The sequence below is a fragment of the Pleurodeles waltl genome, chromosome 4_2, assembly GCF_031143425.1.
Source record: "Pleurodeles waltl isolate 20211129_DDA chromosome 4_2, aPleWal1.hap1.20221129, whole genome shotgun sequence".
Lineage (NCBI taxonomy): Eukaryota > Metazoa > Chordata > Amphibia > Caudata > Salamandridae > Pleurodeles > Pleurodeles waltl.
The window spans coordinates 973,977,446-973,995,233 of NC_090443.1; the positions used below are offsets into that span (position 1 = coordinate 973,977,446).

The 17,788-nt window shown below is 45.4% G+C and overlaps 1 protein-coding gene and 1 non-coding gene across 2 annotated transcripts in view; one reads left to right on the forward strand and one right to left on the reverse strand.

Moving 5' to 3' along the window:
• BTBD19 (BTB domain containing 19) overlaps positions 1-17,788 on the forward strand; it is an 800,233-nt gene that overhangs the window by 760,955 nt on the left and 21,490 nt on the right. The window lies entirely within an intron of this gene.
• LOC138294341 (U7 small nuclear RNA) lies at positions 16,358-16,413 on the reverse strand. The gene has a single exon (XR_011203357.1). It is a non-coding gene; the product is annotated as a U7 small nuclear RNA (small nuclear RNA).

Sequence of the window (17,788 nt, forward strand, 5' to 3'; positions counted from 1 at the left end):
GACGCAGAGCCCTGCAGCAACAACAGCAGCCACAACAACAACAGCAGGGACCCCAAAGACAGCGCAGAAGGCAGGAGAGGATATTCCGCCCAAGAACAACCCTGCATGGCCTCAGGGAACGAGACATCATCCAGAGGTACCGGTTGAACTGGCAGGCCATTCAGCAGCTGCTGACAAATATTGACCAGCAATTGGCCCCCACTTTAGTGACTCCACACACTATCCCAACAGAAACAAAGCTGCTTGCCGTACTTCACATGCTGGCAAGTGGCTCCTTTCAGACAACTGGTGCCCTGGTTGGTGGAATCTCACAACCATCTTTCTCCGCATTCCTGCCTAAAGTACTGGATGCCATCATTGGACTGACACCCCGCCACATCTGCTTCCCTAACACACTGCAGAAGCAGCAGGAAACAAAACAGGGGTTCTACGCCATCAGTGGCTTTCCGCACGTCCTTGGTGCAATCGACTGCACACACGTACGCCTTGTGCCACCTGCTGCGAGTGAACACCTCTACCGCAACAGGAAGCACACACATTCCATCAACGTGCAGGCCATAGTCGATCACCAAGGACTGATCAGCAACATCGTGGCTAAATATCCTGGGAGTGTACATGATGCATTCATCTTCCGTCACTGCACCATCAACCAACACTTCCAGGATGGACGGTATGGCAATGGACTACTTGTTGGTAAGGACAAAAATCTACTTATATACTCACTGCACAGAAACCCTCTAGGATAAACAACACATACACCACAATAGCAACACCTAGACAGGAACACACTGAGGTACTCACATCACTAGCCATGTGTCACAAGTCACCATTGAACCTCTCACACATTTGAATTTACTCCACAGCTTAGTGTGAAGACATTCATGACTGTGGTTGCCTAAATGTCACCTTGCAAATTGGAAGTCTCACAATAACCTGTACACTAATACAATGCATAACTTTTAAGGGATGGGATGGCCTGGCTATGTTCATATGGACGTTTCTAATACCCTTTCATGTTTCAACTCTGCATGGAACTATCATCACACCCCCAGTGAGGACACACGGACACCTGTGTCACAAGTCACAATGCAAGGGAGGGCACACTGTACTTGAGAAACCAATACATCCTGCTGACAAACAGTTAGACAACAAACACTTGCTCAGCCAAGGAAAAAAAACAATGCCAAAGTTTCCACCAACAACCATAGGTTGTCACATTAGTACACAAAATAGTCACAGACAACACAACACAACTACTGCCATCAAAGATACGTACAACAGTGCCTCCTACATCTAATTGATACCATTCTGTGTTTCTCTTTCAGCTGATCAGGGGTATGGCATCCAGCCTTGGATAATGACACCATATGGGAACCCAAATACTGCTGCTGAGCGGGCATACAATGACGCCCACAAGAGGACACGCAGCATTGTGGAGAGGACCTTTGGGATCCTAAAGTCAAGGTTCCGCTGCCTTGACATCACTGGCGGAAGCCTACTATACTCCCCAGAGATGGTATGCAAAATTATACTCACTTGTGCCATATTACACAATATTTGTGTACAAAGGAACATTCCCCTCCTTGAACCGGACCCAGACATGCCTGAGGATGATGATGTGGAGGATGCTGGCCTGCAACAGGAGGGGGAACAACCTAACACCGCAGCAGGAGTGCGTAGGCGCCAACAGCTTGTGAACAATTTTTTTACTTAAGTCATTATCATCACTTGTATTCCACACTTGTAAATAAACACAGATCACAAACACCACATTATGCTTTGGCCTATTCATTTCTGACCACCTTTAGTTTGAAATAGCTGAAGATGAATGTCGTCTCATTGATCAAGAATGCCATTAAAAATCATCACACCAAAAATAAACATCACAACTGTATGCACAGAGGGTAGGATGTGACATGTTACATTACCATACACAGAGCCCAACAAGAGTACAAATGTGACAATTAGACATGCCGGATCCAAACAACTGAAACAGTCTCTCATCCAGCCCAAAATTGGAGATCATTTGAAAGTCACATCACACGGGTTCAGAGACAGGGTGGGACCATCCATGTGTACATGACCATGTCATCAATGGCTTCTCTCAAGTGTATGATGTGAGCAATACACAATTGCAACAACATCAGCTGCCACTAACTCAGGAGGAGACCTTGAAGTTACAGTGACAACATACACACAGACAGGTCATACTGGATCCACATTCCCACACACATGTACACATATGTCATACAACCAACCTAATATTTGAAAGTAGACCATCACAGTTGTGTCCCAGTTTGAACCTAGCAGGAAGATTGTAACATGACACTAAACCAGTTTATGCAGAAAGGGACACAGACAAGCAAAACAATCTTCGCATTATCAGATCGTGAACGCTGAGAGTCTTGCAAACTTAGGGGGTCATTCGGACCCTGGTGGTAATTACCGCCCTGGCGGAGGTCGGCGGTAGCACCGCCAACAGGCTGGCGGTGCACCGATGGGCATTCTGACCGCGGCGGTTCAGCCGCGGCCAGAAACGGACTTCCCGCTGCCCTTGAGAATCCACCATGGCGGCGGAGCGCGCTCCGCCGCCATGGGGATTCTGACACCCCCTACCGCCATCCTGTTCCTGGCGGGTCTTCCGCCAGGAACAGGATGGCGGTAGGGGGTGCCGCGGGGCCCCTGGGGGCCCCTGCAGTGCCCATGCCAATGGCATGGGCACTGCAGGGGCCCCCGTAAGAGGGACCCACAAAGAATTTCAGTGTCTGCTTTGCAGACACAGAAATTCGCCACGGGTGCAACTGCACCCGTCGCACCTTCCCACTCGGCTGGCTCCATTCTGAGCCGGCGTCCTCGTGGGAAGGGTGTTTCCCGCTGGGCTGGCGGGCGGACTTTTGGCGGTTGCCCGCCAGCCCAGTGGGAAAGCCAGAATGACCGCCGCGGTCTTTCGGCGGGAACCGCTTTGCGGGCGGCGACCGCCGCCCGCCGCGGTCAGAATGACCCCCTTAGTCATATGAAAATGGTATGCAACTTAGCTCCAAATCATCAATACTGCAAACGTCAAATGGGCTAATGAGATGAATGAATGGTCAACAGTCATTCATACCATATGGCCTTACATTCGCCCGCTGCTGCAGGTTTGCCAGGATATGATAAAAATACTCCATGGATACAGTAGCTATTCTGGATGGTCAAATCCTAGGGTGCTGGGGGACTAACTCCACCTCTACCACCCCCAAAACATAGAGGAATCATGTACTTGTGAACTAAACACATGCATAAGGCACATATGTGGCCTCAATGTCACAAGTCCTACACAAATATGAAACACAAAATCATAATGGGACATGGTCAGCCCCCTAAAAACTGAAAGTGACTCTCCCACTCCCTGTTAGGACTACAGATAAAAGCATCCCCATCATAAAGGTGGGGACATTTTGGAGACGGAATACATAATGGTATCAAAAATCTCATTTCAAAATAGCCATCAGCAATTACACCAAATATGTTGTCAAATATGGTCAATACATTAGTTAACGTATCCCAAACATCACAGTGTGAAGGCCGTCTATACATAAAAGTACGGACATTTGTCAGATACAAACACAAATGTGTCTCACATCGCACCGTTTTACCATGACAAATCACCTTTCCAAAGCTAAACACATGAAGACATTTGGATCAATTTGCTCCATATTCTACGCATACAGCATGGCCGTCATAATTTGTTCATGTACATGAGTGCACACAATGCAGAGTCAGATACAAATGTATCCAAAAGTGTCTTGATATTTCACCTTCAAATTATGATTTACATCCACAATATTTTTGACTCTGCATCATGTGCACTACTGTACGTGTAATAAAAACCACGCACATGATGTATGCGTGGTCAAAATGACGCTATATGCACAATATGTTGGTCATCTCATGTACATTATCAATATTAATATTCATATCATATTTTTTGAATCCGCATCATGTGCACCACTGTACGTGTAATAAAAACCACGCACATGATGTATGCGTGGTCAAAATGACGCTATATGCACAATATGTTGGTCATCTCATGTACATTATCAATATTAATATTCATATCATATTTTTTGACTCCGCATCATGTGCACCACTGTACGTGTAATAAAAACCACGCACATGATGTATGCGTGGTCAAAATGACGCTATATGCACAATATGTTGGTCATCTCATGTACATTATCAATATTAATATTCATATCATATTTTTTGACTCCGCATCATGTGCACCACTGTACGTGTAATAAAAACCACGCACATGATGTATGCGTGGTGAAAATGACGCTATATGCACAATATGTTGGTCATCTCATGTACATTATCAATATTAATATTCATATCATATTTTTTGACTCCGCATCATGTGCACCACTGTACGTGTAATAAAAACCACGCACATGATGTATGCGTGGTCAAAATGACGCTATATGCACAATATGTTGGTCATCTCATGTACATTATCAATTATTAATATTCATATCATATTTTTTGACTCCGCATCATGTGCACCACTGTACGTGAAAAAAAAACGACGCCCATGATGTATGCGTGGTGTAATTGACGCTACATGCACAATATGTTGGTCATCTCATGTACAATTGGAAATATTAATATTCATAGCATATTTTTACACTCCGCATCATGTACACTGTAATGCGTCAAAAAAATATGACGCACATCTGTGTATGCGTGAAAATATGACGCATTACGCGAAAATAAAAACGGCGGCCATTTTATGCAGGAAGTGATGTAATAGGATATCCTGTTTACCAAATCTGTACTGGGAGTTGACTTTCACTTTCACTTTGCAGTCTCAGAGTTATCTAGACTGTGTGGTTGTGTGAAAGGTGTTGTCCTGTGTTTTACTGCTTTAGTGTCCTGTGTGCCTTGTATTTTGTCTTTGTGTCAATCTTTTATTGTTGTCAAACATTGTCTCAGTCTGTTTAGTGTTGTTTGGTCTATACCTGTGATAGTTTGTATTGTCTGTGGGAGTCTGTTGTGGGTAGCATAGTTTGGGGTGTTAGTTGGGCTATTTTTCTCCTTCTTCTTTTTCTTTCACACCTCTACCTTTCCCCATTTCCCACTTTTTCTTTCATTTTTCTTTGTTACTTTTTTCAACCTCGCATCATGTCAGGTAGGCCTCGCCTGTCCAGGATGGGTGAGGACGAATTGGGGGGCTTCATATGGCTCGTAAGCCATTTCCTCCCACTGATGCTGGAGGCTGGGGGCCGTGTGATACAGGGGTATCACACGGAGGCGAGGAAAATACGTTGGGAGAAGGTGCGCCATCACCTGGTCCGGGTCTACGGGAGTATGAGGAATGTCCATCAACTCAAGCACCGCTGGGCAGATCTGATCACCAGGGAACAGGACCTGCTGGACCACCTGGGACTCCGGATTGGTGGCTATGTTGGTGAGTAATAATCAATTACATGGGAATAATAGGAATGTGTGCGTGAACATGTGATGATTGGTAGCCAATCTGCAAAATAAGTAGCTGACTGCGTGTTATACTAGGGAAACCTAGGCCCATGGGCATACACATAAATCCCCATTTTTGCTACACATGTACACCCAATAACAGCAGTAAAATGCAACATCTATTAGTATTTTGCTAAGTAGCCCCCTCTCTGCGTCACAAAATTATGCAAATGCTGCGCTACAAAGGTATACATATGTGTCCAAATGTGTATTTGTTGCCGGGTGTGTATGAAGACCTATGCTACCAGGCCGATGCCTTATCTTTGCAACACATACCAGATGGCTGTAGCTGCATGGAATGTAGTGTTGCATTTGTGTCTGAAAAGCAACACGTGAACTGCTCAATTTGTACTCTACTGGTCATAATGGCCAGTGAGTACGTCATGTAGAAACAACATACCTACATATGTAGACGCCATAGCTAGACCGAAAATTGCAAACACATGATGATGCAACACCTGTGTGTTGCCTTCACGTCACATGAAGTTAGTCATGTTGTCCACACATATGTCACATGTGTGTCTGGTTGCTGTGTGTTGAACCTGTCCCCATAGCCTGTTTGATGGTGAGTGGTCATGCAGTCCTCATGGAACCAGTTGTGAAATGTTTCTCTCTGGGATGCACATGCTGAGATGTATGGATCACATGATTGTTCGGGCCTACTAATGGAGGAGTAACTTGGACGACACATGACTGTCCTGGCCACTGCATGAGTGTAGTAGGGTGTGTCACTGGAGCAGGAGACTCATCCAATGATAATCTAGAATACAAAGTCAGCCAGGCAGGATGAGCATGTGTGAAAGTGTATCATTACCATGTAATATTCACACACTGTCATTGTAACAGAAATTATTTGTCTGTTCAACCAGTCTGAGTATAATCTTCCTTTCATGCTTTACAGGTGGACCAGCCCCGTACACCGTTGGTGAGGTAGCCCATTTTGACGACCCCGATACCTACAGTGAGTGTTGCCTAAGTGCTATTTACATTGTTTGGAAATGAAGCATGATGGATTACTGTGTGTTCAGGACAATTCATGATATGATGTGCTGGCCGTTCATTGGCTTTGTTGTTTTGGTGTGATATCAAATTGGAATAATGTTTCGGTAAAGCAATCCCTAGTCATCTCTCAGATTGAGGGGCAGTAGGTCATTCAATTAGTGCGACTATTGGGAATAGCATGACTCATTTTGAACACACTGGTCAATGTTAGACTTGGTCAGGAACTTGCCATTAACTGAGTCAGCATATCAGACTGACAGTCTCCCAGATAGCTTAGGCACATGGCTTTGATGACAAGTGCTTCTTCCTAGTTGAGGATGGACTGTGTACACTGTAGGTCGGATCTTCCGGGGGCATGTACTTCCACAAGGTGACCTCGAAGTGTGTGTGACTTGAGTGCAATGGCCTAGGTGTTCTGTTGAATCATGTGAATGGGTGTTCTACCTCCTCTGTGTGTGTTGTAAAACATGCCTCACTAATAGTATGTTATGTTTGGCTAAGTCATATCATTTTGACATGTGTGGACCTGGGATGTGACAAGGTTGGGCTGACTCCAACGTGTTGCTAGCCCTTCATAGGTGTTGTGTGTGAAGGCACATGCTTGTTGCACTTTCTGTACACTCCTGGTTGTGCATTGATCATGGGATTGTTGTTTGTTCTTCCCACACCACCCACAAAGACTGGGATGTTACTGTGAAACAGGGTACCTAGGACTGTAGCAACCAGTATGTTACACGTACTTAACACCTTTTGTGACTTGAGTTTGTACCTAGGTCCAGATGTAGCAAAATGTCTCCACATTGCAAATAGCATAATTTGATGTTAGTGAGTTGCAAACGTCTGTTTCCTAATCCGAAATGTTATTGGTGGTCATGTACATATTCGCAAAATGGTTTTCTAAAGTAAAAAAATAAAGGAGTTTACCAGCCCTACTTGCAAATCACAGTGTTAGGCAATCCCATTTGCTAAAGAGTATGTGGTTGCAAAGTGAGTAGCTGTTATCATCCACTTGAAGTGGCTGCTAACCAACTTGCTGACTGGAAGGGGTCCTCATTGTGAACCTTCACCTTTGTGAGTGGACCAAAATACTCCTGCACAAAACAGCCAGTGGTCTAGGGGAGCAATAATTATTGTGTAAATTACGAACAATCAATTGTTGTGAATTTAAACAAATCGCAGCTCATTTTCCTTTCAGATAAAGGGCCTACACTTGGTGAAAAATAACTTGCTTCATTTAAAAGCAGTCACGTCTATGGAGTTCTGCTGTTCCCAGCAGGCCTCCATCCCCGTGAGTGCCCATAGTTGCTAAGGTGGTGCAAGTTGGAACCCACATCATTGATGTTCATGAGGTGGGATTTAGGGACCCCATAGTGACTCGCAGACGGTGTCAGAGACACCGTTCAGCTTTGCAATTTGCTAGTTGATTTCCCATCAATTCCTACATCTGGCCCATAGTGTCGACATATGATTCATGGCCAGGGGTTCAATCTTAGCACACAACTATTTCGAAATGCCATTGAGTGAGGAGTGTGATTCTTATCACATAGAATGACATATGTAGTGAAGTCAGTATGCGGACGAGCTGGTGCCATAATGTATAATGGCTTAGGTATGAATTGTAGGAGTAGTTTAGGGTGATGTCTTCCATCATGTAGAGACATGGATCTGCTATATGTGATATGCCCTTCAGTATGCATGATTCACATGTACTTCCTCTGAGCCTTCCCGTGACATATGTTGTAACAATTGCTGCAACCAATACATTGCTAGTAATGGTCAAATTACCCATTGTGGTATTAAACCCACTGTAAATTCTATGCTCAATATTTGCCTTTTCCCTTCACAGCTGCAAACCTGAGTGCCGCAGCTCGAAACCAGTTTGAGCGCCGTGCAATGAGGTACAGGCACATCCTGCAGGTGCAGTGTGGGTATCGGAGGATGGCCCGCAGATACAATTCGGAACGGGCCTCCGGGGCGTGGTATGCCACACCACAGGCTCCACCAACGGTGCCACCTACAACCACCAGGTCTGCCCAAGGGGACCCAGCGACGGACCAGCCATCTTCCTCCAGACCTGGACCCAGCCGTGTGTTGGGAGCAGGGCTGTCCCGTGGCCACTCCACTCCAGCAACAATCTCCACCTCCACCGGCACGCAGACCAGCAGTGACCCTCCAATTGACCCTGCAGCCTTCAACGCATTGTCTAGGAAACTGGACAGGTTAATTCAAAAGGTTGACAACCTGACGGAGGACATGGCGGAGGTCAAAAAGAAGGTGCGCTCCATCCGGCGCACACTTCAGAGGGCAAATCCTTAGTTATTTTGCCCTCCTGAACTTTTACCCCTCCCCTCTCCCCTCTTTCCTCTTTTCATACTGTTAGTTGGGTTTGGGGGGTTAGTTGTAGGATAAGTATAGGTAATTAGCTTAGTTAGTGTTAGGTAAGAGGGTGGGGGGTCCTTATACTTTCTATCTAATATTTTTGTGTGGGTGGGTGGGTGGGGGGCAATGTTGGGATTCCTGTTTGATAAAAATAAAAAAAAATAAAAAAAATATAAAAATAAAAAATAAAAAAAAATATATATGTTTGTTTAGGATAGTATAGTATGTGTGTAGGTTAGTAAGTGTTGTCCTGCATGTGTCTTGTCTCATAATGGTGGGTGGGGGGTTGATGTTTAGATCGTTTCGTTACATGTGTAGAGTAAGTTTAGCTTAGGTTAGTTAGGGACAGTTGTGGGTTAGTAGTAGTCAGGTTAGATTAGTGTAGGTTTATCTTTCCCTTAGTTGCCTCTTTTCTTACTTATTGGAAATAAAAAAATTGTTAACCCTTTACCAGATGCGTTAGGTGCTACCTTTTCATGGCCTTGACATCAGTGTAGCAGAAAGTTTTAGTATGACATTTGTGTCCTATGCTCGCTATCCCCAGGCTATTGAGGTTTAACATGCCAGCTACCCGTGTGCTAACTTGGTAAGTATCCACCGTGTGGGAGAGCCACCATTGGTAGTCTGCATAGATCATCAAGATTTGGGGTTGGTATGTATCCTACTTCACAAAGAGTGCTTCCAGAGTTGATTTTGTAGGTAAATAGATAGGTCGGACAGCATTGTGAAGTTCAGGGAGAGCTTTGTAGATGAGTATTTGTTCACACTCTTGTCTTGTTGCTGTCATTGCTGACCTACATCATGTGTGTACTGCTTGAGCATGACTTTCCTTCATGGTAGTATACGCTGTAAGGGTGATTGATGCAGTGTAATTTGGTTAACATTCCTTTCATTTTACAGCATAATGTATTGTGTTAGTATCGCAAGGTGCCTACATTTCTCATCCACCATTAGTTGTCTAGAATAGCTATGGATGGGGCCTCATTCTGTCCAACACAGCATGATTGTGTGTGCTTAGTCCCTACATCAGTTATTTTCCTCAGTCTAGTAAAGCTATGATGCAATCCTGGCCACTGCACAGATGTTTCAGTAGACATGAAATCAGGACAGTAGTCTAGAGAATCAACATGGTTGCCACACAGCCACTTTGGAGTTATGTACTGCACAGTTGAAGTGTGAAATGACACAGAGACACAATTGGTGTGCAAGTGATATTTATTTTTAGGTGGAGTAGTGCAAAAAGTCCATTAACAATGTTAGGTGAGTCCGTTCTGGTGCATTCTTAAATGGTGATCCTATTTACAGGGTGTGGATGATGCTCCTGACATGCTGGGGTGATGTCACAGACGGTGCAGAGGAACAGGAATTGCCAAATGGTAGGAGAGAAACATTTACAGCCAATGTGGACAAGTTAAACAGTAGATTGCCGAACAGTCATTGAGGGTAGTTGGAGTGAGGCTGGCATGTGTCAAAACGTAGGACCTTGGTCAGAGTGGGGCATGGTGCAGGGACTAGGGCTTCCGGGTACTCTTGCGTGTGAATGTTATCTGTTCCATGTCTTCTTCTTCTGATGTGTGTGTTGCCTGGTGTGTCCTTGTTGTTGTTGGTTTTGAAGGGGCAACACACACCTCAGTGTCAGAAGACATGGAGGCAGACATCCCGGGGGCTGATCCCTGTCCAGTTATGAAGGGCAGTACTGCAGCAAGGAGAGCGTGCTGGTTTTTCAGAATGGCAGCCACATCCCGATGGTAGGCAGCCAGGTCTGCCCTGAGGGGTTCGATGTTGCATTCGTGCACACGCTGACTGGCTTGCTGTTGGAGTTGTTTGGTCAACTGGATGACAGCTGTGCAGATTGCCTTCTGTGTTACTAAAAGTTCCTCCAACAGCGATGTTCTGGCTTGCATTGCAGCTGCCTGATCAGCAGTTGACATCATGCACGAACGCACCCCCTCAAGGCTGGCTGCCATAGTTTGCATCCCCACCCGCACCTCCTTGGCCAGCTCCCGCTGGACCCCAACGACTGTTCTTTCGAAGCTGGTGCCAGTGTCGTCAGAGTCCTCAGCTGTGTTGGAGCTGGCAGGTCTTACAATTGGGGTGGCGGGTGGTTCTACTGTGGTGGCTGCTTCATCTTGGCTCCTCCTTGTTACTGAAGGGGGGGTTTGGAGGCTTTCGAGGACCATGTCAATGGTCTCTTGTGTGAGGTTGATGTTCTCGTCATCCATGTCATCAGGGAACTCATGGACAGGCATATCGGCAGGAGATCCGTGTTCCTCTGCAAAGAAACAGGGTACAATTAGTGTGTCTGTGTTGAGATCATTTAGCACTAAGATACAAGCCTTTGGATGCCTTTACTTTGTACTCTGATTTTGTCTTGGTATCTGCTGTCCGTCATAGGGCATTGTTGTAGGCCTATGGCCCACCTGTGTGTCACATATATGATATGGAGCTATCAGACATGCCTGCCAGGACATCTCTAGGTGTTGATTTGTAATTATTTTGGAATATGAATTTTTTTGTCCTACTCCTCTCTCGGTGTTTCACTATTGTTATGGAGGGACATTTGTTTGGGTGGGCTCTCATTATCCTACATGTGATTCTTGGCTTTCTAGGCAGCAGGATAGCTAATGGTGTGGGGGACTAAGTTTGACCCACTTGTAAATAACTCTGTCACCCAGATATTGTATTTAGCTCAGACAGACTAGCAGTGCCTCTGGTCTCCCACAACAGAGGAATGTTTAGAAGTCCAAGCCCATGACATCTTTGGGACTTCTCAGGGAAGTGGTGGTCACTCAGGTGCTACACATTTCTATCTTTTCCGGTATGTTCCCATACACAAATGACACAGACAGTATTTGTTGGATATGAAGTTTCAGTGTACAACTGACTTGTAGGAATTTCGGTGTGAGCCACAATAACCAAAACAATACACACAGTTAGAACTGAAATAGTCCGCAGGAAAGTAATACATTGGTACACAGCTATCATGGTGCATAACAGTTTCTACTCTCCCTCTGCTTGTTCTATATATAGCACTGCATGTTAAGTTTGGAGCTTGTCTGTCTGAATCACAGGGGAGACATCATCCCTCATATCAGAGGAATGGGCTGGGATCTGGTTGTGCATCAGCAGCAAGGCAGGCAGCATCTAGATGTGATTTTCGGTTTGTAAACTCCCCCATGCGTGTCTTGGGACGAGGAAGTGAATTTAAAAGACATATGTCATGGTGATGACAAAGTTTCCCTACGCAGGAATGGCAAACCTTAACCCCTACCACATCTATCATCAACGAACCAGACGGTATCCTTGACTGGGGCACAGAGTGAATATGTTCTGGCAAACTCCAGTGCAGAAGTAGGCAAAACAGGGTGATTTGACTAATTGCCAACACCTCAGGACTGACTATTTGCTACATTAACTGATAGGAAGGGCAATGAGATTCATTTAGTGCAAAGTGCTCTGAGGCACTTAGATGTGAGCAAATGAGTATAAGTACATTCAGGGTAAGATGCACAAAGGCCTCCAGCCTGAGGCTATTGCGCAAAGTATACGTTTCACTTGCCACGCTACACTTTGACTGACTGTGGGTGTTGTGACTGCCCTGCCAGCACACTTGCCTCACAGGCCCTGCACCATACACTTTTTATTCACATTGCATGATCTGTACATGTTAGGTGGCATGACCTATGTATGTCAATGTTAGGATGTGGTATGGATGTAAACATTGTTGATGTTTGTATCTGATGGGGTCTCGTGTGTCTTACTGGATTGGCTTGTTTATCGTATGGATGTCCTATTTTTTGGTTAGACTGTGCAGATGTGTTTCATTGACCAGTTGCCTGTGTCCCCTCGTCAATGTTGTTGTCTGAGCAGTATGACATTTGTGATGTAGCATTGTTAGGCAGGCACGTGAGGGACCCTGATGTATGCAGCATGTGTGTGTCGTTAGTGCTGTGTGGCTCCTATTGCTGTTTACTTAGGCTTATGTATGTGTCAGTTATGGACATTCGGCATTTAAGTGTACTGGTAGCTTTGTCTTATTTCTAGGAGTAGTTGCAGATGTCATCCTCACCCCCTAATTTAGGAATGTATGTTCCAGGGTGGGGTTCCTGCCATTTGGTACTATAGCTGCCCAGAGATGAGAGGTGTTATTGTCAACTGTGGTGGCAGTTAAGTTGCAGTTGTTGTATTTGCTACTGCATTACAGGTAGGGACCTAGTTGATGGGGAATAGTTTGTGCAAAACAAGTGCCTGGATGTGGATTCAGGGTAGTGTCCTTCCCACCTGTCACTGCTTTCCCTTGGCTCTCTTGTTGTAATTACAGGATGTCCCCATGGGACTGTAGTGGTGGCAGTATTTTGTCGTGGCCCGGCTATGGTCAGTACTGGGCATTCCCCCCTGCCGTGCCCCTTTCCCCATGCCACTTCATATATGTGCTAAGTTACATGCATTGTGTAGTAGGTATCCCCCCCCTGCTTACAGTCCCCATTATTGCATTGTAATTCCCCATGCGACTTACCCTGCATGTGCGTAGTGTCGTGGTAGTCTGCGCTGTCCAGTCCTTGTATCCCTGTGACAATCTCCTCTGGGATGACGGCTGCGACCATCTCCTCCATGTGGTCCAGAGCCTCCTGTTGTGCTGGACTCCCCCCTCCAGTCTGCATTGCTGCCTTCCTGTTCCTGGCCATTTTCTCTTTGGTCCTACGTTTACAGTCATGCCAGCGTTTCTTACACTCGGTGACTGTCCGGCGTTCTTCAGCCACACTGTTTATCTTGTCCACAATTTCTTTCCAGATGGCCTCTCTCCTACTGAGTGGCAATTTTGAGGATATGAAAAGTTGGTGCTGGTGTTCCGTCACCTCTTTCACCAGGATTTCCTGCTCCTCTGCACTGAAGCGACACTTTCTTTTTTTCTTTAACATGTCCTGGTTCCTGTGTGCTTCCTCCTGGCTGGGTCCTGGTCTGCTCTCATCCTCCTGGGGTCTGTTGGGGCATCTGGGATCCATTTTGGGTCTCCTCTCCTGTCAGTGCAGTTTTTGCGCAAAAATATCACGCAATAGCGTGAAAAAAAACGGCGTATTCACGATAGCGCTGTCGTAAATCGACCCACAGTGATTTGCGTCACTTTTACGTGGGTTTGCCTTACGACAGACCGATGCTGTTTGCGTCACGAAATAATGACTCCCACCTGTTGGTTGCGCCGCCGTACGTCAAAGTATAAATTTGACGCCCGAATGGCGCATCCAAATGGCGTTAGACGGCGCAAATTTTTTTGACGCAAAACTGCGATGGCGCAGTTTTGCGTCAAAAAGTATAAATATGGGCCCTAATGTCTCCAGGCACATAAGGGTTAACCTCCAATCTTTTTAAGTTTTTCATAGTCTACAAAACGGTCCCAAATCCGGGCCTTGTGAGCTTTGTGCTTTGGCCCGAACTTGACCACCATTAACTTTGCTTAACTGCGCTTAAAAATGACCATAAAAATGGGAGTAAACAATGCAAGCTCCACAACCTGAATTCAAAATGTTGTTTGGATAGCTAACAACAATAGTGAATGGGCAGTTCCCCTACTGTTTATAGAAAGGGGACAGCCCCTCTCCCCTCCTTAGTACAAGACTGGGGGAGGCGTGATACAGTGTGAAGAAGTCCTGGCCTCAGTTTGTGAACCCTCACCAAGGCTGTGCCTGTTTTTAAGTGTAATTGTGTTTTTTCCAGGTTGACATACTCTTAGCATTTTGCCTCACAAGGGGCCCGATGTACGATTTCTTTTTGCGGTTGCAAATGGCGAGAATTGCAGTTTGCGACTGCAAAATGGGTATGTACGCTGTACAATCCCTATTTTGCGAGTCGGTACACAATTACCAAATCACAAAATAGGGATTGCGACTTGCAATTAGGAAGGGGCGTCCCTTCCTAATTGCGACTCGCAGGAGGATTTATGATTGATGTGTGACTGTGAATGCGTTTGCAAAACAATCACAGTTAATACCAATTTCAAATTGGTGCTAACCCATTCGCAAATGGGAAGGGTTCCCAAAAAGACATCTTAAAAATAATTATTTTGTCTTGAATCAAAACTATCTCTTCTCGACCCCAGCTTCCTGGGGTTGATAAGGATGGACCAGACCCAAATGCTCTTATCTCTAAGATCAGGCTCAAGACAGTTTACCAACATTTCTATCTAAATTTGAGGCAAAAAAATGTAATTACTGGTAAGCTATATTGTGTCATTAAATTTACTTTAGAACAATTTAGTTGATTTTGTTTATTTACACAAACAATTCAAGTTGTCCAAAATCGTACGACCCTGGGCCAATCATTTCATCCTCTTCTGTCTCAGATCTCTTGACTGTTGAACTCTTTCAGTCCGTTAAAAGTGGACCATTTCATTCAGCCCAAAGGGTCTGGTGTGGTGTGGAGCACAAGTGCACTTGCTATACAGCAGAGATACTCTTCTGAACGATTGTGGAGTACAGTGTGCGGCGTGTGTGACTGGTCCATCCACACGTCTCCTTCGTTCATATGGAGAAGCGATTAAACCGCAGGGAGGGTGCTCCTGCAGCTGTGAGGGCAAAAGAATAGAGAACGAGGTTTGGTCCTTCCTAATTCAAAATCCGGTGCAAAAACTCTGTGGCCCAAAAAAAGTGTCACCAGTTTTCTGAGATTTTGTCCCAAATTTGGCATTGGTGCAAAAAAGAGCAATAATGCAGCCAGATGGAATTTATGGCTTGTTTGCACATGCTGATCCCGTTTTCCCAGTTTTGTGTTCAGCTTTCTGTGGTAAATCAAAGGAGCACGGATTTCTGGCCTGCTGTGCTCACCACTAGAATGGTCATGAATGCCGCGTGCGCCTCTTGTAGCACTGTCACTAGGATGTAACTGAGGCTGCAGTAAGTGAGGTGTCAGTCCATCCTCTTGGAGCATCCAGACGCCTGCCTGAGTGTGACCTGTACCTACAATGCTGGGGCTCTGGAAGGAGTGTGGCACTGAGGCCCGTCCAGGCCTCTTCCCCATGTCACACGCTTGCCTGGCTTCATATTGACCGGTCACTCGGCCGTCCTGCCACGTGCTGCCTCCGTGGCACGAGGACACAAGAGGCTCCGGTACCTGAACCCCCGGCCGCCTTTGGTGGCCACGAGGCCCTCGTCACAGCTGCGGGGCTCGCGCTCGCCGCAGGCCGCCATCTCTCCCAGGGTGCATTGCGCACACGGTGAGTACGAAATGGACGGCAGAATTGCCAGCTCTCGTCAGACAACGGGGAAGAAAACCAGGCAGCTAATTCCAACCTGCGAGGGCTTAGAGAACTTGGAAAAACAATGGAGCATCGCTACGTTCAACGAGTTTTAACCCCAAAATATTAGCTAGTATGTCAGAACAGAAAGAACTTTAAAAATGAAAAAACATATCCAAGAACCGTCCAACATCATTAAACAGTTCCATTTCTTATATTATACAACGTTTGATTAGCTTTTCATTAAGAAAAGCCTACTGGACAAATAGTAAAGAGCAATGTTGCTCTAAAGCCCTGTACAATTTGGTCCGAGAGTTTAGAGACTCCGAAGTCTGTTAGGACAAGTTTCATATATTCTCGTAAATTGGAATGCGAAGGAGTTGCAGTTATGACAGAACTAACTGAATTCAGCAACTACAATTTTAGGACATTGAAACAAAAGAAGAAAATGTTGTTATGCTTGCTGAGTAAATATGCAAATTTTGCCACTGCGGCCGACCCCGCCCCTCCCGAGAAATGTCACGGCGTTCTAACCGTGTGTGTCTTCCTATCCGTGCGAGTCCGCCCTGACGTCAGTGGGAGACAGAGGCATACAGCTTCTGCCTGCACGTGTGCGTCTCCCCTGTCAGGAGTCCACTTCGGAGCGCTAGTGGTGATGTCTGTTTTATGTGTACTCGCTTCCTCAATACATAGTATACGACAAACCTCATCAAACGTGTTACTTTTTTCAATGATCATATTTGTTTGACTTCATTAGTCATGTATTACATGTACTTGGATGTGCACAGCTTCTAAAAAGCCATCTCTGCATTCTTTAGTTTAAATTTGATTTCACATCACATATCCACATTGTCAGCCTTCCATACTATACAAATAAATGTTTGGAAAAGAATGCATGCCTCAGTAGGCCACTATAATTGTCATGCATATAGGTGCATATATAAAAAGATCATAACATTAATGTAGACGTGTGTATGTTTTTCACAGACTTGAAAATCATAGTTTGCTGTTTTGATCAAGAAGCCATTGTGAGAGCTGCTGTGTCTTACCTGATACCTCTCATTTCAGCCCTGACCTGCCTCACCCAGGAGCTGTCCCCGTCACCTTCTGCTGCTCTTCCTTCCATGTTCCTTTGGGTTTAGGATTGCACAGATAGGTCCTCACATCCCACCATACTGGACAGACCTGTAAAGTCCTGGGTTTGCAAAATCTTACGAACACCTTCATGCACAGCTTGCATTTCCCAGTCAGAGACCGGTGAGTGATAGTTTTCCCACCAAGATGGGTACTGCCATGACAACCACTGCATGTTTTAGTAGTGACGTTTGCTCGCCATATATGATTTCTGAAATTGTCTCAGACCAGGCCCAATGCATTTGTCAACAAACAAGGAGCATTGGAAGTTAAACCCTACGAAACTGAAGTTGCTTTGGTGCACTTCTGTCACAGAAATCCTGAGTTAGGATGTCCCTTGGCAAAAAAAGTCCCCTTGCCCAGGATGGGGGGCACATAACTATAAACAAGTATTCAGATTAATGGGTCCTCTCACAGAGAGACCTCAAGAATTATAAATAAGACTAAATTGTCCTGGCTTCTTCTTTGGTACAATTCCTAATAGGGCCAACAAAGGCCAATCCTGTTCAGTCTTCTTTTGAGCCACTC